We start from the raw sequence: 26,875 nt of genomic DNA on the forward strand, positions 1-26,875 counted from the left end.
AGATGACAGGCATCCAAGCCAGACTCAATGCCCAGGCGTATCAAGGCCGTTATTACGGGGAGAGGTGGTTGTTCTGGGTACTGATTTCACAGGATGTGTAATCACATGACAGTTCTAGTATAATATATTTGTCCAATGAATACCGGTTTATCATCTGCATTTCTTCTTGCTGTAGCAATTTTAATGGACAGTAGTGTAATATTTAGACCTCGGATTTTTAGGTCGTAAAAAAGTGTGTTTTAGGCACCTAAAATAGGCTCCTTCAGTAGTTCATTTAAACTGTATAAAACCTAAAATAGGCTCTAATAAAAATGATGTAGAGAAAATAAAAATAAATTAAAATACACAGTGTTGACAGTATGAACATCTTATTAATCATTAAAACAAGGAGAATGAATATTTACACAGTTACAGAGCACAGCAATTTACAACATTAATGTTGAACATAACTCCAAATATTTTTGAGTTCCTGCAAGGTAAAGATCTCCGTAAAAAGATGTGGCAATGGTTTAATTGATACATTCGTACTTTCATATATTCTGACCATAGTTGGCTTCACAATAAATAACCAAAATCTTTTCTAGGTTTTCTAGTAAAAAACTGTGGCGCTTGTCAGTCAGAATCAATTTATACGCTGAAAAAGAACGTTCTGCGTCAACAGATGTGACAGGGGCGTCCTTCATTTTCGGCACATGTCGAACATGAATGCTGCACTCGGGAGTGCTGGATTTTCCACTAAGTATGTCGGCAGCTGCACACAACTCCTTCAGGGAACTTTTTAGGATTTTGATGCCGAAATAGGCAAAATTAGGCGTCAACGGCGAAATACGCCGTTTTAGGTCCTATAGAACTAACGGTATTCAGTTCAGTTAGTCATGAAACGCAGAAGTACCAACTTATATGCAAATTGGAGCTTAGGGAAAAAAATAGGTTTTAACGTAAAGATCCGTGATCTGTTTTTTACATATGAATAATAAAACACCTATAAAGAGTATTTGGTATTAACAGGGATAGCGATATAAAAAACTAAAAAAGACCGAAGTGTTAGGCAAATACGAAGCGTGAGCGCGTATCAGCTAGGCACCTTGCTGCACGCTGGGCACAAAATATTTTTTCCCATCTGTCGTATAGTGTGGAAAACTTGCAGTCACTGTCTTATATTATGAAATAGGCACTTTTTAGGATATTAAAGCCAAAATAGGCACTAACGTAGAAACAGGCTTTTTCAGGTCCTATAGAATTAACGCTATTAAGTGTAAATAGTCATGAGACGCATAAGTACAAATTTTTATGCAAATACGCACTCAGGAACAAAATAGGTTTTTACCTAAAATCCGCGGTCTACTAATATTGTCTGTTGTATGTTTAGAATATGGGCTTCAGCCGAACTTCATAACAACTTTAGGATTAGGTCTTCAGCCGCGTTTCGTTTAAAATTCTTGTTGCTCTGTATTTGGGCCTTCATCCGGGTTTGTTTCAGAATCTGTGGCTTTAATGCGTAAATCCTTGTGCGTAACGTTTCACTTTAATTATCTTGAATTCTTGAAACGGCCTTCAGCCGTATTTTGTAAATGTTTATCTTACGGTTGTCTTTAATTACTATTCTCAACAGTGAATTGATTTTTGTTGTTTTAAAGAGAAAACTGTGCATCGGTTTGAGGAATAAAGTTGTTTGTTTTCTTGTATAACTAACAGTAATTGACCTTTGCTCAACTTGATCCGCCCTGGCATGCAAAGCAGATTTAAAAAGTGAAACTTTTTTCCTGCTTTCAAATAAAGCCTATCAACCGCTTCTTAAATATATGTAAATTATATTGTTCTTCTATAAAACCAATCATTACATGGCGTGGAAGAGACTGCCTTTTTCGGGGGCAAAAAAATGAGTTTCGTTTAAATTTTGCGAGTACATTACATGCATTTAAGTCCCTATGTACATGGTCCACTCACATTAACGTGACCACCGCCTATGTTTTAGATGGCAACACTAGCAGTAAAGGGTCTATAAAACTTGTCGGCGAGACATGGAAAACAGGGCGGCCGTTGTCGCAATGCGGAAACGGGACGATGTACACTCCTGGAAATGGAAAAAAGAACACATTGACACCGGTGTGTCAGACCCATCATACTTGCTCCGGACACTGCGAGAGGGCTGTACAAGCAATGATCACACGCACGGCACAGCCGACACACCAGGAACCGCGGTGTTGGCCGTCGAATGGCGCTAGCTGCGCAGCATTTGTGCACCGCCGCCGTCAGTGTCAGCCAGTTTGCCGTGGCATACGGAGCTCCATCGCAGTCTTTAACACTGGTAGCATGCCGCGACAGCGTGGACGTGAACCGTATGTGCAGTTGACGGACTTTGAGCGAGGGCGTATAGTGGGCATGCGGGAGGCAGGGTGGACGTACCGCCGAATTGCTCAACACGTGGGGCGTCAGGTCTCCACAGTATGTCGATGTTGTCGCCAGTGGTCGGCGGAAGGTGCACGTGCCCGTCGACCTGGGACCGGACCGCAGCGACGCACGGATGCACGCCAAGACCGTAGGATCCTACGCAGTGCCGTAGGGGACCGCACCGCCACTTCCCAGCAAATTAGGGACACTGTTGCTCCTGGGGTATCGGCGAGGACCATTCGCAACCGTCTCCATGAAGCTGGGCTACGGTCCCGCACACCGTTAGGCCGTCTTCCGCTCACGCCCCAACATCGTGCAGCCCGCCTCCAGTGGTGTCGCGACAGGCGTGAATGGAGGGACGAATGGAGACGTGTCGTCTTCAGCGATGAGAGTCGCTTCTTCCTTGGTGCCAATGATGGTCGTATGCGTGTTTGGCGCCGTGCAGGTGAGCGCCACAATCAGGACTGCATACGACCGAGGCACACAGGGCCAACACCCGGCATCATGGTGTGGGGAGCGATCTCATACACTGGCCGTACACCTCTGGTGATCGTCAAGGGGACACTGAATAGTGCACGGTACATCCAAACCGTCATCGAACCCATCGTTCTACCATTCCTAGACCGGCAAGGGAACTTGCTGTTCCAACAGGACAATGCACGTCCGCATGTATCCCGTGCCACCCAACGTGCTCTAGAAGGTGTAAGTCAACTACCCTGGCCAGCAAGATTTCCGGATCTGTCCCCCATTGAGCATGTTTGGGACTGGATGAAGCGTCGTCTCACGCGTTCTGCACGTCCAGCACGAACGCTGGTCCAACTGAGGCGCCAGGTGGAAATGGCATGGCAAGCCGTTCCACAGGACTACATCCAGCATCTCTACGATCGTCTCCATGGGAGAATAGCAGCCTGCATTGCTGCGAAAGGTGGATATACACTGTACTAGTGCCGACATTGTACATGCTCTGTTGCCTGTGTCTATGTGCCTGTGGTTCTGTCAGTGTGATCATGCGATGTATCTGATCCCAGGAATGTGTCAATAAAGTTTCCCCTTCCTGGGACAATGAATTCACGGTGTTCTTATTTCAATTTCCAGGAGTGTATGTGTAATGTAAGGCATTTGATGTAAGTCTGAATTTCACGGGTTTTATTTAAATAGTCATTTCTATAAAGTTGCCACCTTTTCACCGTAAGAGTCCTTTTAAAAACAAATTGCACTTTTGGTGGCAAATAATTTCTTAGTGTGAGTGTTTGTACCATTTCCATCCCTCTTGGGGTGTATAGTTAATGTGTTTGTGTGAGTTGTTAAAATTTTTAGTTTCAAGAAATCTGGTGTGTTGCAGATTTGCACCAGTGTAGCCTTTCAGAGGTTGTTCTGAGCGGTCGTGACTACCGTGTTGAAAGGGAGCGGCAAGATTCTCAGCCCGAAGGCTCATACTGTCAGTATTGTTCTTTCTGCCTCTAAATAAAATTGTAACTTGATATTTCGAGGGGGCTTTTCTGCTTATAAATTTTAAATCTGTTTTTGAAAAGGCTTTTATGAATAAAATTCCCATTTGTTAAAAATTTCATTTTCATGACTTACTCCCTGGCAACTACTTCTACTCTCACCTAGTGTGATTAAATATGATAATGTTCTTGATGAATCGCTTGTAAATAAATCCTTTAAGAAAACATTTTGGAAACAGTCACGGTTCATATGTCTTGAGCGAATGCAGTCAGTGTGATGCCGTTCCCCCTGTCCGCAGAGAACCAATTATTTTGAAACAAATAGAACCAGTTTTCGCCCAGAACCTGCATCTGATGCCATTCTTGTTCCCAGTGACAATGTTCGTAGCATGCATCTGCACAGTACTGTGGCTGGACTGTGTGTACAGCAGTACAATGTTGTCATTAGTTGCGTGTAGTTCAGTGTTTTAGCGAAGTGTGGACTACCAGAGTAGCTGCAGATGTGCAGGGCGTTGGATGTGCCAACGGCCCAACAAGGCTTTTAATCCACAGGCTGTGGAAGGTACAGTTCGGGCCAACGTAGTTCTGCGAAGTAGGGCGGGTTACCGTCAACATGAACCATATTTCAGAGACCAAGAGTCATCTTTTCTTCTACACTGACCGTGGCAAAAATTGCTGTTTTGAAGAGCGCGCCGCAGCGCGCAGGGTGCAGCAGTCGCCATCCGTTTCTGGCGGTGACGCCGCTGTGGCAGTCGCATCTTTGGTGTCTCCCTCTGGTGGGAAAGGAGAAAGGTTGCCTGTTCACGTGCGTTTAAGGAGCGCTTTCTGCTCGGCAGTTGGTCTATGCCGACAACACAGCGCTCCTGACTGCAGGCACCAGATTGGACCGCCTCGTCACACGGATGCAGCGCCAACTAGATTTGGTGGACCCCTGGACCCACAGGAACAAAATAACGCTCAATGCAGAGAAAACCAAAGTTATTGTCTTCACAAGTCGGAGACCCATTGTCAATGGACGCCTACGGATATCAGACCAGCCGCTCCCCTGGGCAACAACTGTAAAATACCTGGGAGTGCATCTGGACGCCAAACTGCTGTATAGTCGTCACATTCTGGAGAAGAAGACGCCTGGCCTCAAAATGCTGGGAGCTCTCCTCCCATTCCTGAAGAGCTCGTACCTCAGCCAACGCGCGAAACTCCAGTTGTACCATGCCACAGTCGAACCATCTATTTTGTATGGATCGACCTCTCAGGGTACTACAAGAAGTTACAGGTTATACAAAGCACATGCCTACGATGGATCATTGGAGCCCAGTGGTGGATCCGGAATCATGATATTCATCGAGCCTTAAGCGAATCATCTCAGACAAGGTCAACGAGAAGGCACGAGCCTTATTTCGTAAGTTGGACATGATACGTGACAGTACACCACAACTCACCACAGTAGGTCTGGTAGAACCCTTACGCAACCACAGACATAAAGTACCGAAGGCGATAGTATTTGAGCCTCCGTAAATGATATCCCTACGTAGTTCTCCATAATTTAAGGACATAAAGTCCTTTAGCACTTCTACACACATGTTTTCAAACCCACACCAAAATCAGCGAGTTAAAGCACCCTTCTGCGTACCCAAACTAAAGCTGAAAGAAGAATAAATAAATAAAGAGAAAATTTTTTACCTTTTCCATTCCATACAAAAGTAAAAATCAACGAAGTTGATCAGACTTCAGCACCACCACCACAAAAAAACAACTGAGTTAGTCGGAATGAGTTTGAGCCGGCTAGTCTGATGAGTTGCTCAGCCAGGTCAATGTGCGGCAGTCAGTGTCTGTCTGTCGTCCGGAGTGCCAGTATGTGTTAGGCCGCCAGTTTGCTCGAGTTTGTTCAGGCAGTGGTCATTGGCGGTTGGATCGGTCGGTCGGTCGGTCGCGCACTGAGACACGAGATGACTTGTCCGCCTTGATCGTCGGCGCACGTGAGGTCGCCACGTGAGTCCAGTGGGCCGCGCCGTATAGCGAGGGGTAGTGGCTTCGTGGCCGACACGAGAGCAACAGGAGTCAACCCACGACATCGGTCTGGCCGGCGCGAGCTGCGACGCCGTGAGGCGGGAGATCGGCGCGCCTTCCTGCGTCCGTTGAAGCGGCTGGCAGCGGGCGGTTCGGGAGAGCGTTTTGGGGGTGCTGCGCCAGGTCTTCTTGAGAAACCACATTTTATTACAAGTTAAGTGATTCGTGATGTGTTGTTTCATTTACTTGTTAAATTCTACTTGTATCGTTTGTCCTTCGTCAGTCTCTCGTCCCCGCAGGTTCGGATGCTGCCTCGGGCATGGATGTGTGTGATGTCCTTAGTTAGATTTAAGTAGTTCTAAGTTCTGGGGGACTGATGACCTCAGACGTTAGGTCCCATAGCGCTCAACAACTTTTCTTCCGTCCCCAGCTTGCTCCTCTGTCTCCCGTCCGTATTTGTTAGGCAGTTAGTGTCTGTCTGTCGGTCTGTCGGTGTGCCGTACGTTAATAGCTGCCTCTGTCATGTTTGTCGGATTCGGTGTTAACGAATTTATTGCTTGTAGTGGAACGGCCGAATTCCTGAAATATTTTTTATCTTGCCTATCACCTTGAGAGACGGTATATGTGTAATGTAGAGCACGGTAGTACATTTTAAGCAAGACTTAATTTCATGGGTTTTTATTTAAATGGTCATTTTACTGTACAAAGTTGCCACCCTTCCACTGTAAGAGTTTTCGTTTTAAAATTATTTTGCGCTTTCTGTGGCAAGTAATTTCTTTTAATGTGACTGTTTTGTACCATTTCCATCCCTATTACGGGGTGCATAGTTTCTGTGTTTGTGTGAGTTTCTAAAAAATTTAGTTTACAGAAAACTTGTGCGTTGCAGTTTGGCACCAGTGTAGTCTTTCAGAGGTTGTTGTGAGCGGTCTTGACTGCGGCCGTGTTAAAAGGGAGCGGCAAGCTTCTCAGCCCGAATGTTCATACTGTAAGTAGGCTCTTTAGGTTTTTATGTTGGTAACGCCATGTAGCGCTCTGTATGAAAATCACTGGCTGTGCTGTGTGCAGTCTGTGGCTAGTTTGCATTGTTGTCTGCCACTGTAGTGTTGGGCAGCTGGATGTTAACAGCGCGTAGCGTTGCGCAGTTGGAGGTGAGCCGCCAGCAGTGGTGGATGTGGGGACGTGAGATGGCAGAATTTTGAGAGCGGATGATCTGGACGTGTGTCCATCAGAAACAGTAAATTTGTAAGACTGAACGTCATGAACTGATATATATACGTATATATTATGACTTTTGAACACTATTAAGGTAAATACATTGTTTGTTCCCTATCAAAATCTTTCATTTGGTAACTATGCCTATCAATAGTGACTTCAGTAGTTAGAATCTATTGTTTAGCTGGCAGTATTGGCGCTCGCTGTATTGCAGTAGTTTGAATAACGAAGATTTTTGTGAGGTAACTGATTCATGAAAGGTATATGTTGTTGTTAGTCGGGGTCATTCTTTTGTAGAGATTATTGAAAGTCAGATTGCGTTGCGCTAAAAATATAGTGTGTCAGTTTAGTGTTGATCAGAACAAGTAAAGAGCGAAATGTCTGAGTATGTTCAGTTCTGCTCAGCTGTTTTAAAATAAAATAACGTAAGGGGTTTATCAGCGCAATCATTCACACATTTTTGTAAGGGGAGGTTTCATTATTGCAAAAAAAAATTATTTCTGCCTTTGAATAAATTGTGTCTTGGTATTTAGAGCGGTTTTTTTTTGGTTATAATAATTTAATTTAAAAAAAAAACAGTTTTTACAAATAAAATTTCCATTTGTTGAAAGTTACCCACTGGCAACTACTTCCACGCTCATATAGTGTGATTAAATGTGTTAATGTTGTTGATGAATCGCTAATAAATGAAGTAAATTCCTTAAGAAAAAGTTTTGAAAGTAAAATAACGGTTCATACGCCTTCATGATGACCGAGCGAGGTGCCACAGCGGTTAGCACACTGGACCCGCATTTGGGAGGAGGATGGTTCAAACCCGCGTCCGGCCATCGTGATTCAGGTATTCCGTAATTTCCCTAAATTGCTTCAGGCAAATGCCGGGATGGTACCTGTGAAAGGCATGGTCGACTTCCCTCCCCATCCTTCACTAATCCGATGGAACTGATGATCTCGGTGTCTGGTGCCCTCCCTGAACCAACCAACCAAACTTCACGATCAGTGAGCTGTGGACTCCACATCTTCCAAGATCAACAGCTGCTGCACATATACCTTCCTGATTTAACAAACATTGTGGCATCCTATCACACGTCGATCCGTCCTCTAAATCTACAATCATTATCTCATGGAAGATGTTTGTGAACTACGAGGGTCAGTCAAAAAGTAATGCCTCCTATTTTTTTTCTACGTTTAATTGTCAGGAAATTTAAATGCAATTACATAGGTTGAAAACCACAACATTGAGGATCATTTTGTCATTTTTCAATGTAATCTCCGCCCATCTCTACAGTTTTGGTCCATCTTTGAACAAGGGCATGTATCCCAGCACGGTAAAAATCACAGCTCTGCTTCCTAAGCCATTGACGCACGGATGTTTTGACGGCCTCCTCATCTTCAAAATGAATCCCACGATGAGCTTCTTTTAGTGGCCCGAACAGATGGAAGTCTGATGGTGCCAGGTCAGGGCTGTATGGGGGATGAGGCAAAACTTCCCATCCAATTTTGACAATCTCGTCAGAGGTGTGACGACTGGTGTGTGGTCTTGCATTGTCATGCAAAAGAAGAACATCTGCCATTGATTTTGTTGGGCGAACTCGCTGAAGACGTGTTTTAAGTTTTTTGAGGGTTGTGACGTATTGAACAGAATTTATTGTGCATCCCTGCTCCAAAAAATCAACCAGAATCACACCCTCTGTATCCCAGAAAACTGTTGCCATAACTTTCCCTGCCGATCGCACAGTTTTGAATTTTTTCTTCCTCGGCGAGCTTGTGTGACGCCACTCCATTGACTGCCTCTTTGATTCGGGTTCAAAAAAATGCACCCATGTTTCGTCCCCGGTCACAATTTTTTTCAGAAACTCATCTCCCTCCAAACGGAAGCGCTGCAAGTGTTGGGAGGCTACTGTTTTCCTTGCCTCTTTATTCTGATCGGTTAACATTCTTGGAACCCACCGTGCACAAACTTTTGAGTACCCCAATTGTTTAATAATCGTGATCACACTGCCTTTACTAAGAGAAATAATGCGACGCACTTCATCTGCAGTCACCCGACGGTCACCACGAATGATGTCATCAACTTGCTGAATGTTGTGTGGAGTCACTGCACTCACCGGCCTGCCGCTCCGCTTTTCGTCAGTCAACGGTGTTTGCCCTTCAGCTTCCTTACAACGACGAACCCATCGTCTAACAGTGCTGACATCCACTGTCACAACACCATACACCTTCTTCAGTCTTTCATGAATGCGTATGGGCGTTTCACCTTCTGCATTCAAGAATTCAATCACACAACGCTGTCTCAAACGAACATCGATGTCGGCCATCTTACAAACTTCTGCTGTGCTGCCACCTGTTGACACAGAAAGTTACTACTGCAGTGGATTGCAGAAGAAGGTTTGAGGAATGGCGCCAAATTCAAATTTTTCACTTAACTTAATTTTTTTAAGTAGAAAAAAAATGGGAGGCATTACTTTTTGACCGACCCTCGTATTTGGAATGGTGGGTAAATTCTGTCACAGGCAATTTGGTGGTTGCTTCACATCTAATCATTACGTTTCCCGTTTGCTATAGCATGCCTGAACAAACTCCTGATCCTCACTTAACTGAGTCCATTATCATTATTGGTGATACTCGGTGTTGGCATTGTACCTCGTGGGAGAGATTAATTCTTTGTCTGGTGTTATTATGAATGTGTCCTGTAGAATGAGTCTGTCAATAATAGTGCATTGTTCTAACAAGGCACACATCAACATTGTACCTTCGATGTCCATGAATTTCCTAATTTCGACGTGTTGCATTAGTTTCAACCCATTTCCTCGTTAGTTGGATTCAAATGGCTCTGAGCACTATGGGACTTAACTTCTAATGTCGTCAGTCCCCTAAAACTTAGAACTACTTATACCTAACTAACCTAAGAACATCACACACATCCATGCCCGAGCCAGGATTCGAACCTGCGACCGTAGTGGTCGCGCGGTTCCAGACTATAGCGCCTTTAACCGCTCGGCCACCCCGGCCGTCCCTCTTTAGTTATTATAGGTTCAACACTTCTGATGACAGTTGGAGGATGTGTTCGAAGGCTACTTTGTACAGACAGGGAACCACCACAACTGAAAAATGCAGCGCCCAGAACCGCTCGGCCACCCTGGCCAGCAGCGTATCTATCTTGTGTTGACTACAGTTCCATGAACACAAATTAATCGTTTCTCTTGATGTACTAATCAAAAAACAGTTCCAAAGGAACACCACTCAGCTAAATTTTTACTCAGGCGGTTTCTGTCCGTACACGATGATTCTATTCACTGCGCTGTTTCTATTGCAGACTTAGTACTGTGCGTCTGTTACCCATTGCTTCTATCTCACTCGTGACTTCGAGACTTGAAGACATGACGAACATTCTGCAGGATCTCCCTAGCAAGACGCTGACCGACGTACAACTTGTAGCCAACAACTTCTGCTCGCTCACGGTTACTCAAGCACGCGTCTCTCTTTCTGATGGCGCTCCCGCTCCAGGGAGCGTGATTCTCGCGGGTAAACGTGACTGGATTGCGTGCCGCGATCTTCCTGGTGTGAACGGATGTCCACGGTACTTCTTTTACCAACTCTTCTCGTCTGGTACATCATTACAAGAGAGGAATCGTTTTAGAAAGAAAAAAGAATTAAGAAACTTTTCCCACTATATCGCGCTGTAGGCACGATACTTTAAATAGGTTCAGCTACAAATGACAGATGAATCATAATACGAAAGCTATCGTGCGAGTTGCCCATTAAGGGGGTAGGAGGTCAAACGGGAGTAGAAGAGGCAGCACAGGACATTTAAATTTCCACTGTCTATACTTTAAGAAATAAATTCATAAAACTTGGTCAGCATGACCAGGAAGGATTCAGGATTCACACTCATAGCAGTGGAAGTTCAAAAACATGACAAAATATTTTTTTTACTTGTGAAATGTCACCTTTCTTCGTTTCTACGATGAATTTTGCACAGCATACAAACCATACTTACAGGTGTATGAAACTCTAGAATTTATTTAATTTATAAAAATATGAATGTGCTCTTACATTATAAACTTCATATTTAGAAAAAACTAAAATTTTATACTTAATTATCAATTTTTATCACAGTTTTTAATAGATTTGGAAAATTCTAGAGTTTTGCATTAAGGAATTTATGTAAATTAAACATACGAAGTTAAAAAGTTACACGATATTAATTTTAGATCTTGCATAAAACTAAGTACAGAAAGTTGTGGCCAGCCAGGGTGGCTGCGCAGTTCTTGACGCTACAGTCTGGAACCGCGCGACCGCTACGGTCGCAGGTTCGAATCTGCCTCGGGCATGGATGTGTGTGATGTCCTTAGGTTAGTTAGCTTTAAGTAGATCTAAATCTAGGGGACTGATGACCTCAGATGTGAAGTCCCATAGTGTTCAGAGCTATTTGAACCATTTTTTGAACCAGAAATTTGTGTTTTGCGGAAAATGCTGTTAAATTTTCTGCTTGTATTTGGCATTCTCTTAGACCCGTTCACCACCATAAGCAGGTTCTCTTTCATTTTCTAAATCAATTTTCTTTCTTTTCATATTCCGATGATGTACTCTTCTTGATTTTATCACCTCCAAAAATGATACATCTGCTTTCTGTCTATCGCATACAAAGCTATGATGCAGTTCACTCCGAGTTTAATTCTCATTTCTCTAAAACGATTTTCCTGCTTTGCACACCCATCCTTAAAACATGAAACTGCGTCATAAAAGCCAATAGCAAGCGCATTTCTTCCCACAAAAATGGTTTTTGGCAATCTTTCAGCTACACATTGGTTAAAACTTCATTTGGGTTTTCGTCGATAGCAGAAGAGAAAGTATCGATGTCAATAGTCCTTTGTTTGACGTATGAAAATCTCTGGCGCAAACATAAACATTCAAATTATACAGAGCGAAATATACATATGTATCATAGAAGATGTGGTGCTATAGACGAATGTTGAAAATTAGGTGGACTGATAAGGTAAGGAATGAGGAGGTTCTACGCAGAATCGGAGAGGAAAGGAATATGTGGAAAACACTGATGAGGAGAAGGGACAGGATGATATGACATCTGCTAAGACATGAGGGAATGACTTCCATGGTACTAGAGGGAGCTGTAGAGGGCAAAAACTGTAGAGGAAGACAGAGATTGGAATACGTCAAGCAAATAATTGAGGACGTAGGCTGCAAGCGCTACTCTGAGATGAAGAGGTTAGCGCAGGGGAGGAATTTGTGGCAGGCCGCATCAAACCAGTCAGTAGACTGACGACCCAAAAAAAAAAAAAATCATAGAAGAATGATGTGCAAAGGGGTGCGGCTTTTCATCTTGGTACGTTTAAGACCAAATTACGTACCTTATAATCTCTCAATCAGAAGATGTGCTCTACAAAAAGGCATATTTTTGAAAAATTGTTGTTATGCCAAAAACCAAATAAGAAGGAACAATGACATCAGTTTCCAATTATTTTGAAGGCAAAAGTCGCATAAAAACCAACATTGACATTGGTTTCAATTGCTTGAAGCAAAAAACCGCATAAAACGCAACAATGAGACTGTTATAATTGTGATCAAGACAAAAACAACATAAAAAGCAACAGCGACATAGTTTGTAATTATTTTCAAGCCAAAAGCCGCATAAAAAGCAACAATGACATCAAGGATGCAGGGGAGTGTGTACTGATATGAAACTTTCTGGCATATTAAAACAGTGTCTAAAACTCGGGACTTTTGCCTTTCGCAGGAAAGTGCTCTCTACTATCAAAGCTACTCAAGTACGACTCGCGACCTGTCCTGACAGCTTTAATTCCGCCAGTACCTCGTCTCCTACCTTCCAAACTTCACAGAAGCTCTCCTGCAGAGCTTGCAAACGTAGCAGTCCTGGAAGAAAGGACTGTCCTGCGAAAGACAAAGGTCCTGAGTTCGAGTCCTGTTCTGGCACACAGTTTTAATCTGCCAGGAAGTTTCAACAATGATATCAATTGTCCTGAGCCAGAAACCAAATAAAAGGTAGCAAATGACATCAGTTTTTAAGTAGCCTGAGGCCAAAAACTGCACAAATAGCAATAATGAAATCGGTTTTTAACTTTCAGGTGACTGACACAAGTTACGCACTGTATGAAATCGAGAAACAGCATGTTCCATAACAGGTCGGAGTGTCTCGGGCTTCAGTTCAGAAAGTGTTGTGCAGCTCATCCTTCAACTGAGCCACGTTTGTAATCACAGCACTGAGTACATCATCTCCAGATAATCCCACAGTCGCATGGATTATGGTAAGGTGATGTGGGTGGCCAGACTGTAGGGAAATAATGGCTGACTATTCCAGAATTTCAAAACTGCCTTTGCAGCAGGTGCTTCACTGGCTGTGCGGTGTGTGGAGGAGTGCCATCTTGCACAGATATGGTCCCTACCCACATATCCATACTGTTGAAGGGTTGGAATGACAATGGCGCACAAAAGAGTCTCATTGAGGTCACCAGGGACGGTACAGTGGAACGCGCCGACGGGCGCTACCCAATATGAAACTCACAACGAAAAAGGATCGTACTGTACCAACATCGCTACGCCGTTGATGTATAGCTTCCTGCCCCGCAAAATACGTGGGCGAACTACAGCTTTAATTCGGTACAGTTTTAATTTTACAGTCGATGTTAGGACTGTGGAACGCTGTCAGATTTCAGAAGATTCCAGTCGTAGCGGAGCGCCAGGCAAATATTCGAAGTCCAGCTCGTACTGCAACCACACTCTCAAGGGACAAATTGAAGACAGATCGACCTTTGTATAATTACTACTGCAGCAACCTCAACCACTGACTATGCAGCCGGTTCGAATATCGAATGGTGATAGCATCCTTGCTATATACAACGTCGTGATCGAACAGTGACACGACTACACTACGAATAGACGCATCCAACAATTCTAATGACAATGATCACCAATATCCAGCAGTACTTACGAGATAGGCCAGTTTCGCTAACAACTCCCGTTATCGTACTACGGGTCGAATCAAAGCATCAAACATGTTTAAATACAGTACTTGTTTTTATTATGTCGAGATAAATGTCACATCTAGCTTGCAACTGTTCTCCCCACACAACGAAATTCTCACAACGCATTATACACTCCTGGAAATTGAAATAAGAACACCGTTAATTCATTGTCCCAGGAAGGGGAAACTTTATTGACACATTCCTGGGGTCAGAAACATCACATGATCACACTGACAGAACCACAGGCACATAGACACAGGCAACAGAGCATGCACAATGTCGGCACTAGTACAGTGTATATCCACCTTTCGCAGCAATGCAGGCTGCTATTCTCCCATGGAGACGATCGTAGAGATGCTGGATGTAGTCCTGTGGAACGGCTTGCCATGCCATTTCCACCTGGCGTCTCAGTTGGACCAGCGTTCGTCCTGGACGTGCAGACCGCGTGAGACGACGCTTCATCCAGTCGCAAACATGCTCAATGGGGGACAGATCCGGAGATCTTGCTGGCCAGGGTAGTTGACTTACACCTTCTTGAGCACGTTGGGTGGCACGGGATACATGCGGACGTGCATTGTCCCAGGTCGACGAGCACGTGCACCTTCCGCCGACCACTGGCGACAACATCGATGTACTGTGGAGACCTCACGCCCCACGTGTTGAGCAATTCAGCGGTACGTCCACCCGGCCTCCCGCATGCCCACTATACGCCCTCGCTCAAAGTCCGTCAACTGCACATACGGTTCACGTCCACGCTGTCGCGGCATGCTACCAGTGTTAAAGACTGCGATGGAGCTCCGTATGCCACGGCAAACTGGCTGACACTGACGGCGGCGGTGCACAAATGCTGCGCAGCTAGCGCCATTCGACGGCCAACACCGCGGTTCCTGGTGTGTCCGCTGTGCCGTGCGTGTGATCAATGCTTGTACAGCCCTCTCGCAGTGTCCGGAGCAAGTATGGTGGGTCTGACACACCGGTGTCAATGTGTTCTTTTTTCCATTTTCAGGAGTGTATTATCTCTGGAAAAGTCTCGTAAACTTTTAATTAGTTACAAAATTTATATTCCATTTTGACCAGTTTGTATTAAGACTCTTCCACCAATACCGACAAGAATTAAAATAGTTTATGCTGCCACTAAATCTCTTTCGGCTTAGCCCAGCGTTGCTAAGTAAATAAAACGACGGCACGTACTCCACAGATGTATGATTCTCTGTTGTCAGTGTAATCGTTGACTTTTCCATTCAAACTAAGGTTACTGAGGACACTCATTCCATCAATGAAATCGTTTGAATTGTTTAACATACCTGACACACACACACCAGCTACTAATTGAATACACGTAAGGTTTCTGTTAACCCAAGAAAACTTGAATTTGTTGTCTCTAGGTATTTCAGTACACTTTTATTCATGTAAGTGCACGAGGGCCACCAACGACTACCACACCCCGCGAAACGGAAATTCAGTAATAAAAAAGTAAAAATAAAATAGAAACTTAAACCCTTGGTGCCACACCACTTTAAATCTAACGTAAAACAACAATTTCACACAAATCTGAACTTCTTCAGGCGTTGACGGTATGCGACCCTCTAAGTTCCCTAACTTGAATTCGGCCACTTTTTTAGCTGCGTGTTGCTTGTATAATGATTCCTTTATTTTCGCCGATTATCAGCTCTACCACTGGTGCGATCTATTATACTACGGAGAAACAGTCCGACTCTGCCAAGCGGTTCTAGGCGCTTCAGCCCGGAACCGCGCTGTTGCTACGGTCGCAGGTTCGAATCCTGCCTAGGGCATGGATGTGTGTGATGTCCTTAGGTTAGTCACGTTTATGTAGTTCTAAGGTCTAGGGGACTTCAGAAGTTAAATGCCATAGTGCTCAGAGCCAGTTCGACTCTCTACGGGCTCGTGCTAGGTCCGCTGTAGGATTATGGTATTTAAACAACTAAAATGTGTTCGAGGTATCACCTTCTCGACACACACACCAATCACTCCCAAACTACTCCAACTAGACAGCTAACAACACAATTACGTCTGGGCGAGCTGCCACCACTAATCATACACCACGGACCGGATATCGGTTTCACCGATTCCCAAATCTACTTCTCTCTAACTAGGCTCACGCTGGATTTTCCGCAGCAAACTATTTCTTACGACCGAAACTGTCCAAAAGATGACAATCAATTGATACCAGAATGAGATTTTCACTCTGCAGCGGAGTGTGCGCTGATATGAAACTTCTTGGCAGATTAAAACTGTGTGCCCGACCGAGACTCGAACTCGGGACCGGCAAAGGTCCCGAGTTCGAGTCTCGGTCGGGCACACAGTTTTAATCTGCCAGGAAGTTTCAATCAATTGATAGCCCGAGTACCTAATTTCGCCAACATCAGTGTATCACCAGTGACTATTCATAAAATCCCACACAATCTCTGTACATTCCGTTGCTCAGCTTTGGGAGGAAACAACCTTCACAGCCACGTATATGAACAGGGGCTTAACAGACGTAGACACACACCGATATATCCACTCAGTGGGTGAGACGTCTACTTGGGAACTATCTCTTTACGTCATACAATAGGAACCATTTTTACGAACATACACGCAGCGCCACGCCAACTTTTGCCAATTAATTAATTATTCATTGATGCTGTTGGTCATCTAAGACAGCGGCCGGCTGCTGCCCGTCGCTCAGGCTTCATCTATGGACCCGGCGATGGCTAGTTGGTGCATCGCTGACGCTCTCGGACGCTCTCGGATCATCTACAACATTTTTTTTTCTTTTAACAAATCGTACACTTGTATTTGCAGTAACCATCAGGTATTATTGTTGAGTTATCGGGTAGGAAGCTCAACACTAGTACGGGCGAATGTAACCCGAGCGTCTTGACACAGCACAGCAGGTAACAGGACACAAAGGACTTATCTTTTGGAAAAACTATGACCGTATGATTATGCTGTCAATGGGCACCACTCGCTTACCTTGAAACCTCCCCTCAGAAAAAAATATGAATGATTGTGCTGATAAATCTCCACGTTATTTGGTTTTCAAACAGCTGAGCAAAGCCGGCCAGGGTGGCCGAGCGGTTCTAGGCGCTGAAGTCTGGAACCGCGCGACCGCTACGGTCGCAGGTTCGAACCCTGCCTCGGGCATGCATGCGTGTGATGTCCTTAGGTTAGTCAGGTTTAAGTAGTTCTAAGTTCTAGGGGACTGATGACCTCAGAAGTTAAGTCCCATAGTGCTCAGAGCCACTTAAGCCCACAGATACGCTAAACCTGCGTTCTACAGTTGCTGTAACCAGCGTTACCAAAGATGAGTAATACAATTTACTATTCATTATTCTGTGTTACCTTCGTTGTGTCTCTGTGTGTGTGTGTGTGTGTGTGTGTGTGCGTGTGCGTGTGTGCTGTCCTAGAATCCACGCATCCGTCCTGCTAGGGCACCTTGATTAGCGTTTTTGAGCAGCAGCGAGATTATCAAAGAGGACCCTCCCACCGCAGAAGATTTCCGACTTCTCCTGAGCGGCTGTACCCTCTCTCTCTCTCTCTCTCTCTCTCTCTCTCTCTCTCTCTCTCTCTCTCTCTCTCTCTCTGCCTCCACATTTTTTTCCAATTTGGAACTAGAACTTTCATTACACTGCAGAGCCAAAAAAACTGGTACACCTGCCTGACCTGACCTCAAGCAGGGCCCCCAGAAGCATGCAGAAGCGCCACAACCCGACATGACGTGGACTCGACTAATGTCTGAGGTAGTGGTGGAAGGGACTGATAACTTGAACCCTGCAGGGCTGTCCTTAAATCCGAGGGGGTGGAGGTCTCTTCTGAACAGCACGTTGCAAGGCATCCCAGATATGCTCAATAATGTTCATGTTTGGTGACCAGCGGAAGTGTTTAAACTCAGAAAAGTGTTCCTGGAGCCACTCTGTACCAATTCTGGACGTGTGGGTTGTCACATTGCCCTGCTGGAATTGCCCAAGTCCGTCGGAATGCACAATGGACATGAATGCATGCAGGTGATCAGACAGGATGCTTACGTACGTGTCACCTATCAGAGTCGTATCTGCACGCATCAGGGGTCCCATATCGTCCAACTGCACTCGCTCCCCACCATTACAGAACCTCCACCAACTTGAACAGTCCCGCACTGACTAGCACGGTCCATGGATTCATAAGGTTGTCTCCATATCCGTACACATCCATCCACTCGAAACAATTTGAAACGAGACGCGGCTGACCAGTCAACATGTTTCCAGTCATCAACAGTCCAATGTCGCTATTGACGGGGCCAGGCGAGGTTTTGTGTCATCAAGGGTACACGAGTGGATCTTCGGCTCCTACAATCCATATCGATGATGTTTCGTTGAATGGTTCGCTCTCTAACACTTGTTGATGGTCCAGTACTGAAATCTGTAGCAATTTACGGAAGCATTGCACTTCTGTCACGTTGAACGATCCTCTTCGGTCGTCGTTGGTCCCGTTCTTGCAGGATCTTTCTCCAGTCGCAGCGATGTCGGAGATATGCTGTTTTACCTGATTCCTGATATTCACGGTACACTCTTGAAATTGTCGAACGGCAAAGTCCCCACTTCATCTCCACCTCGGAGTTGCTGTGTCTCATCGCCCGTGTGTCCGTCTATAACACCATGCTCAGACTCACTTAAATCTTGATAACCTGCCATTGTATCTGCAATAACCGATATAACAACTGCGCCAGACATTTGCTGTCTTATACAGTCGTTGACGACCGCAGTGCGATATCCTTTCTGTTTACATATCTCTGTATTTGAATACGCATGCCTTCTGTGGCACTTCAGTGTATAACGATATTGTGTTTCATGATTGTTGAGGGGCCCAGGAGAGGCGTAATATTTTGTGTTTCGCCGCGCGAGATTGGCAGAGCGGTCTAGGGCGCTGCAGTCAGTGACTGTGCGGCTGGTCCTGGCGGAGGTTAGAGTCCTCCCTCGGGCATGGATGTGTGTTATGTCCTTAGGTTAGTTAGGTTTCAGTAATTCTAGCACTGGTGACCTCGTATGTTCTTACGATAATTTAGGATAAGTAGTGTGTAAGCTTAGGGACTGATGACGTTAGCAGTCAAATCCTATAAGAATTCGCACACATTTGAACATTTTGAACATGCTGTGTTTCTCGGCCGTTGATCACTGATTCAACTCATTTATAGTCTAAGTGCAAATTGATGGAAGCTGGCAGCTGTGGTCCAGTGGTTCTAGGCGCTTCAGTCCGGAACCGCGCTGCTGCTACGGTCGCAGGTTCGAATCCTGCCTCGGGCATGGATGTGAGTGATGTCCTTAGGTTAGTCTAGCACTGATGGCCTCATATAAAAATAAATGTCGTGTGACTAGGGCCTCCCGTAGGGTAGACCGTTCGCCTTTCGATTTTTCGCCACTTCGGTGACTTGCGCGTCGATGGGGATGAAATGATGATTAGGACAACACAACACCCATTCCCTGAGCGGAGAAATTCTCCGACCCAGCCGGGAATCGAACCCGGGCCGTTAGGATTGACATTCTGTCACGCTGACCACTCATCTACCGGGGGCGGGCACGACCTCATATGTTAAGTCCCATAGTGGTTAGAGCCATGTCAACCATTTTTTAACTGATGGAGTATGGTCTCATTTTGGAGTACTTGAGGTACAGTCACGATACCGTCGCTGAAGGCAAGCCTGCCGGTGCATTCAGGACGGGGTCGTTGCAGCTGTGAGGCGCTCATCAAGCTACTGAAACAGTCCGGACTGCAGTCGCTCCCAACTGCCCCGGCCGCAATTACAAAACAACGATTTCCCACTTGCCGCCCGCTTTTTTTATTACTATTATGATTTTTTTTCGCTCCTGTTTTACAAGAACACGGCCTCGCTGTTTAACGGGTGGTGTGTGAGCGCCGGCACGTCGGCCGAGAACGACCCGCGTCAAACTGGTAAACGAGGTGACTGCGGAGAGGTGTCGAGATGGCGAGGTGGAGAGGGGGATGGAGGGAGGGAGGGAGGGAGGGAGGAGGAGGTGAGAGGAGGGAAGCGCCGACAGCGGCCGCCGGCGCGGAGGCTTGTAATCTGGCGGCGCTGGCCGGCCATTACGCGCGGTCCCTCAGGGGACAGTTCCGGGACCAGCGCTGTCTGCCGGCTCGCCACTCAGAACGCGTCCGCGCTCTCCATCTCAGGTCCTCGCGTTACGCTCACTCCACTACCTCCGCTCTACACACCTCATACCTGGTTCTCACTTTCTGACTACATGATCAATACATTCAGTCAACGATTACCACTGTCAAGACAACATACGAGGGGAGTTTGAAAAGTCCGTGCAAAAATTGAAACTACTTCCGGGTTTGGGGTAAGCCAGATTCATTTTTCGACATAGTCTCCTTTTAGACTTACACACTTCGTCCAACGCTGTACTAAATTGTTGATCCCTTCCGAATAATAAGAATTGTCCAACTGTGCAAAATAGCCATTAGTGGCTGCAAGCACCTCCTCGTTTGAATAATATCCTTGTCCCGCCAGACATTTCTTCAAATTGGGGAACAAATAGTACTCCGAGCGAGTCAAGTCTGGAGAATAGGGGGGAAGTGAAACGAGTTGGAATCCTACACTACTGACCATTAAATTTGCTCCATCACGAAGATAACATGCTACAGACGCTAAATTTAACCGCGTGGTAGAAGATACTATATAAGCAAATGATTAGCTTTTCAGTGCAAAGGTTGGCGCCGGTGGCGACCCCTACAACGTGCTGACATGAGGAAATGTTGCCAACCGATTTCTCATACACAAACAGCAGTTGACCGGCGTTGCCTGGGTGAAACATTGTTATGATGCCTCGTAAAAGGAGGACAAATGCGTACCACCACGTTTCCGACTTTGATAAAGGTCGGATTGTAGCCTATCGCGATTGCGGTTATCATATAACTGCATTGCTGCTCGCGTTGGTGGAGATCCAATGACTGATAGCAGAATATGGAATCGTTGGATTCAGGAGGGTAATACGGAACGCCGTGCTGGATCCCAACGGCCTCGTATCACTAGCAGTCGAGATGACAGGCATCTTATCTGCATGGCTGTAATGGATCGTGCAGCCACGTCTCGATCCCTGAGTCAACAGATGGGGAAGTTTGCAAGACAACAATCTTCTGCACGAACAGTTCGACAACGTTTGCAGCAGCATGGACTATCAGCTCGAAGACCATGGCTGCGGTTACCCTTGACGCTGCATCACAAACAGGAGCGCCTGCGATGGTGTACTCGACGACGAACCTGGGTGCACGAATGGCAAAACGTCATTTTTTCGGCCGAATCCAGGTTCTGTTTGCAGCATCATGATGGTCGCATCCGTGTTTGTTGACATCGCGGTGAACGCACATTGGAAGCGTGTATTCGTCATCGCCATACTGGCGTATCACCCGGCGTGATGGTATGGGGTGCCATTGGTTACATGTCTTGGTCACCTCTTGTTCGCATTGACGGCACTTTGAACAGTGGACGTTACCATTTCAGGTATGTTACGACCCGTGGCTCTACCCTTCATTCGATCCCTGCGAAACCCTACATTTCAGCAGGATAATGCACGACCACATGTTGCAGGTCCTGTATGGGCCTTTCTGGATACAGAAAATGTTCGACTGCTGTCCTGGCGAGGATATTTTCCAGATCTCTCACCAACTGAAAACGTCTGGTCAATGGTGGCCGAGCAACTGACTCGTCACAACACGGCTGGCACTACTGTTGATAAACTGTGGTATCGTGTTGAAGCTGCACGGGCATCTCCACACGAAATCCTTTTTTGTCCAATTTTTGACAGTCACTCGCTTTTACTTGATTGACACGAATGCCAAACACAAAGAAATAGACGAATATGGCTGAAACTTGCTATACGTTCTTTCCAAATATGATACTAACTAAATATGACCTCGATACGCGCCGGTGGTGCCATCTCTTGGACTTTGCACAGACGTTTGAAACGCCCCTCGTAAGTAACAGGTGTAACCATACACGTAGAAGGTACAAACGGAAGAACTGTCGTATCATAACTGAGTCAAATTGCTATCTCTAGTTTGTTCCGTTAAAGACACTTTTAATACATTTAAAATACATCTACAGCCTATTACATGTCTTATTTATTACCATCATCTAAGTTCGGAACAAGTTTAAGCAGATTGTGCATTTGTATTTTATATACAGGGTGTTTCAAAAATGACCGGTATATTTGAAACGGCAATAAAAACTAAACGAGCTGCGATAGAAATACACCGTTTGTTGCAATATGCTTGGGACAACAGTACATTTTCAGGCGGACAAACTTTCGAAATTACAGTAGTTACAATTTTCAACAACAGATGGCGCTGCAAGTGATGTGAAAGATATAGAAGACAACACAGTCTGTGGGTGCGCCATTCTGTACGTCGTCTTTCTGCTGTAAGCGTGTGCTGTTCACAACGTGCAAGTGTGCTGTGGACAACATGGTTTATTCCTTAGAACAGAGGATTTTTCTGGTGTTGGAATTCCACCGCCTAGAACACAGTGTTGTTGCAACAAGACGAAGTTTTCAACGGAGGTTTAATGTAACCAAAGGACCGAAAAGCGATACAATAAAGGATCTGTTTGAAAAATTTCAACGGACTGGGAACGTGACGGATGAACGTGCTGGAAAGGTAGGGCGACCGCGTACGGCAACCACAGAGGACACCGCGCAGCTAGTGCAGCAGGTGACCCAACAGCGGCCTCGGGTTTCCGTTCGCCGTGTTGCAGCTGCAGTCCAAATGACGCCAACTTCCACGTATCGTCTCAGAGTTTACACCTCTATCCATACAAAATTCAAACGCGGCAACCCCTCAGCGCCGCTACCATTGCTGCACGAGAGACATTCGCTAACGATATAGTGCACAGGATTGATGACGGCGATATGCATGTGGGCAGCATTTGGTTTACTGACGAAGCTTATTTTTACCTGAACGGCTTCGTCAATAAACAGAACTGGCGCATATGGGGAACCGAAAAGCCCCATGTTGCAGTCCCATCGTCCCTGCATCCTCAAAAAGTACTGGTCTGGGCCGCCATTTCTTCTAAAGGAATCATTGGCCCATTTTTCAGCTCCGAAACGATTACTGCATCACGCTATCTGGACATTCTTCGTGAATTTGTGGCGGTACAAACTGCCTTAGACGACACTGCGAACACCTCGTGGTTTATGCAAGATGGTGCCCGGCCACATCGCACGGCCGACGTCTTTAATTTCCTGAATGAATATTTCGATGATCGTGTGATTGCTTTGATCTATCCGAAACATACAGGAGGCGGCGTGGATTGGCCTCCCTATTCGCCAGACATGAACCCCTGTGACTTCTTTCTGTGGGGACACTTGAAAGACCAGGTGTACCGCCAGAATCCAGAAACAATAGAACAGCTGAAGCAGTACATCTCATCTGCATGTGAAGCCATTCCGCCAGACACGTTTTCAAAGGTTTCGGGTAATTTCATTCAGAGACTACGCCATATTATTGCTACGCATAGTGGATATGTGGAAAATATCGTACTATAGAGTTTCCCAGACCGCAGCGCCATCTGTTGTTGACAATTGTCACTACAGTAATTTCGAAAGTTTGTCCGCCTGAAAATGTACTGTTGTCCCAAGCATATTGCAACAAACGGTGTATTTCTATCGCAGCTCGTTTAGTTTTTATTGCCGTTTCAAATATACCGGTCATTTTTGAAACACGCTGTATATATACACTGGAGGGCCAAAGAAACCGGTATGCGTATTCAAAAACAGAGATACGTAAACAGGCAGAATACGGCGCTGCGGTCGGCAACGCCTGTATAACACAACAACTGTGTGGCGTAGGTGTAAGGTCGGTAACTGCTGCTACAATGGAAGATTATCGGGATTTAAGTGCGTTTGAACGTGCTGTTAGAGTCGGCCCACAAGCGGTGGGACACAGCATCTCTGAGATAACGGAGGAGATTTTCCTGTACGACCTTTTCACGAACGTACCTTGAATTACACGAAAATGGTAAAACATCAAATCTCCGTCATCGCTGCGGCCGGAAAAAGGTTCTGCAAGAACGGGACCAATGACGACAGAAGAGGTACCTTCAACGTGACAGAAGTGCAGCTCCAGACATTAGCCGGGTCGATGCAACGTCGTGTTTCGGCACTTCTGCGTGCTCGCGGGGGTGTCTACACGATATTAGGGAAGGTGTACCGGTTTCTTTGGCTCTTCGGTGTATTTATATTTTTTCTGTAATTTTTCTAATTTCTTCTTTTGTAAAATTTTCTACAAAATGAATGTGTTAGTAATGAAACTCAATGTGTATGATACAATATGTAAAATCACATGATGTACGACCTGCAGTATGATAACAGGCAGCATGGTTTTGCTTTGCTCAGGCAGTGGTCAATGGCGGTTGGATCGATCGGTCTCACACTGAGACACGAGATGACTTGTCCGTCTTGAGCGTCGGCGCATGTGAGGTCGCGACGTGAGTCCAATGGGCCGCTCCGTATAGCGACGGGTAGTGGCTTCGCGGCCGACACGAGAGCAACAGGAGTCAACCCACGACATCGGTCTGGCCGGTGCGAGCTGCGACGCCGTGAGACGGGAGATCGGCGCGCCTTCCTGCGTCCGTTGAAGCGGCTGGCAGCGGACGGTTCGGGAGAGCGATTTGGGGGTGCTGCGCCAGGTCTTCTTGAGAAATCGCAATTTATTAGAAGTTAAGTGATTGGTGATATCTTTCATTTACTCTTGTTAAATTCTACTTGTTTCCTTGGTGAGGTCACCAGCCGTTTTGCTTTTGGGGTCGTCCCACCATTCTTCTTCGTTTGCCCACCCGTGGAAAGCTGGTTGTTTATAAATTGCGTGGTCCGTATTTCCCTTGTGGAGTAGGGGCGCGTTAGAGCAACCTGCTGTTCGGGTTGTTCGGTAATCTCGCTATCAATCTACCGTACGTTAGTAGCAGCCTCTGTCATGTTTGTCGGATTTGACGTGTTAACGAATATACTGCTTGGAGTTTAACAGCCTAATACCTGAAATATGTTTTGATCTTTGGAAACTTTGATATTATTGCCTATGATCTTGAGAGGCGGTATCTGTGTACTTTAGAACATATTAACTATTGTTTGGCCAACCTTGTAGAATTTTATATAAGATTGAATTTCATGGGCTTTTATTTAAATAGTCATTTTAGTATATGAAGTTGCCACCCTTTCACCGTAAGACTTTTCTTGGAAGTTAAAATCAAGTTGCAACTTCGGTAGCAAGGTTAATATTTTAACTGTTAGTGTTTTGTACCATTTCCATCCCTTCTACGGGGGGGTGTATAGTTTGTGTGTTTGTGTAAATTGTTAAAACTCCTAGTTTAAGGTTATCTGGTTGAAAAATGGTTCATATGGCTCTGAGCACTTTCCCACTTAACTTCGGAGGTCATCAGTCGCCTAGGACTTAGAACTAATTAAACCTAACTAACCTAAGGACATCACACACGTCCATGCCCGAGGCAGGATTCGAACCTGCGACCGTAGCGGTCGCTCGGCTCCAGACCGAAGCGCCTAGAACCGCACGGTCACTCCGGCCGGCAGTTATCTTGTATGTTGCAGATTTGGACCAGTGTAGTCTTTCAGAGGCTATTGTGAGCAGTCGTAACTACGGCCGTGTCAAAAGGGAGCGGCAAGGTTCTTTGCCGGAAAGCGAAAACAGTCAAAACTTGTTTCTTTCCACCTCTGAATAAATTGTAACTTTGATATTTGCAGGGTGCTTTCTGATTATAATTTTAAACCTGTTTCTTTTTTTAAAAAAATGCTTTAGGCACTATTAAAGTGAATAAAATTCCCATTTGTTAAAAAGGAATTTGGCTATGATTTCATCAGTTACTCCCTGGCAACTACTTCCATGCTTACATAGTGTGATTAAATGTGTTAATGTGCTTGATGAATCGCTAATAAATAAATTCTTAAGAATATTCTTTTAAAATAAATAACGGTTCAATAATAACAATGAGTGTCGTTCATTTATACACTGAAGAGTCAAAGAAACTGGACACCTGCCTTATACCGTGTAGGGGCTCCACTACACTAGCAAGCAGAAGAGCCGCAACGCGACGTGGCATGGGCTCGATTAATGTCTGAAGTACTGCTGGAGGGAATTCAGATCTGTCCATGAGCACGAGGGGGTGAACATCTCTTCTGAACAGCACGTTGCTAGGCACCCAGGATATGCTCAATAATGTTAATCTCTGTGGGGTTTGATGGCCAGCGGAAGTGTTTAAACTCAGAAGAGTGTGCCTGTAGCCACTTTATAGCAATTCTGGACGTATGGGGTGCCGCGTTGTCCTGCTGGAATTGCCCGTCGAAGTGCACAATGGACATGGATGGACGCAGGTGATCAGACAAGATGATTACATACGTGTCACTTGTCAAAGTCGTATCTAGACGTAACAGGGGTCCCACATCAATCCAACTGCATACGCCGCACACCATTGCAGAGCCTCCACCAGCTTGAACAGTCCCCTGCTGACATGTGGGCTCCATGGATTCATGAGGTTGTCCCCATACCTGCACAGGTCCGTCAGCTCGATACAATTGGAATCGATACTCGTCCGACCAGGCAACATGTTTCCAATCATCAGCCGTCCAACGTCGACGTTTGTCCCAGACGAGGCGTAAAGTTTTGTGTCGTGCTGTCATCAAGGGTACACGAGTGGGCTCTGAAAGCCCTCATCGATGATGTTTCGTTGAATGGTTAGCACGCTGGTACTTGTCGATGGCCCAGCATTGAAATCTGCAGCAATTTGCGGAAGGGTTGTATTTCTGTTATGTTGAA

The sequence above is a fragment of the Schistocerca gregaria genome, chromosome 10 (assembly GCF_023897955.1).
Source record: "Schistocerca gregaria isolate iqSchGreg1 chromosome 10, iqSchGreg1.2, whole genome shotgun sequence".
Taxonomy (NCBI): domain Eukaryota; kingdom Metazoa; phylum Arthropoda; class Insecta; order Orthoptera; family Acrididae; genus Schistocerca; species Schistocerca gregaria.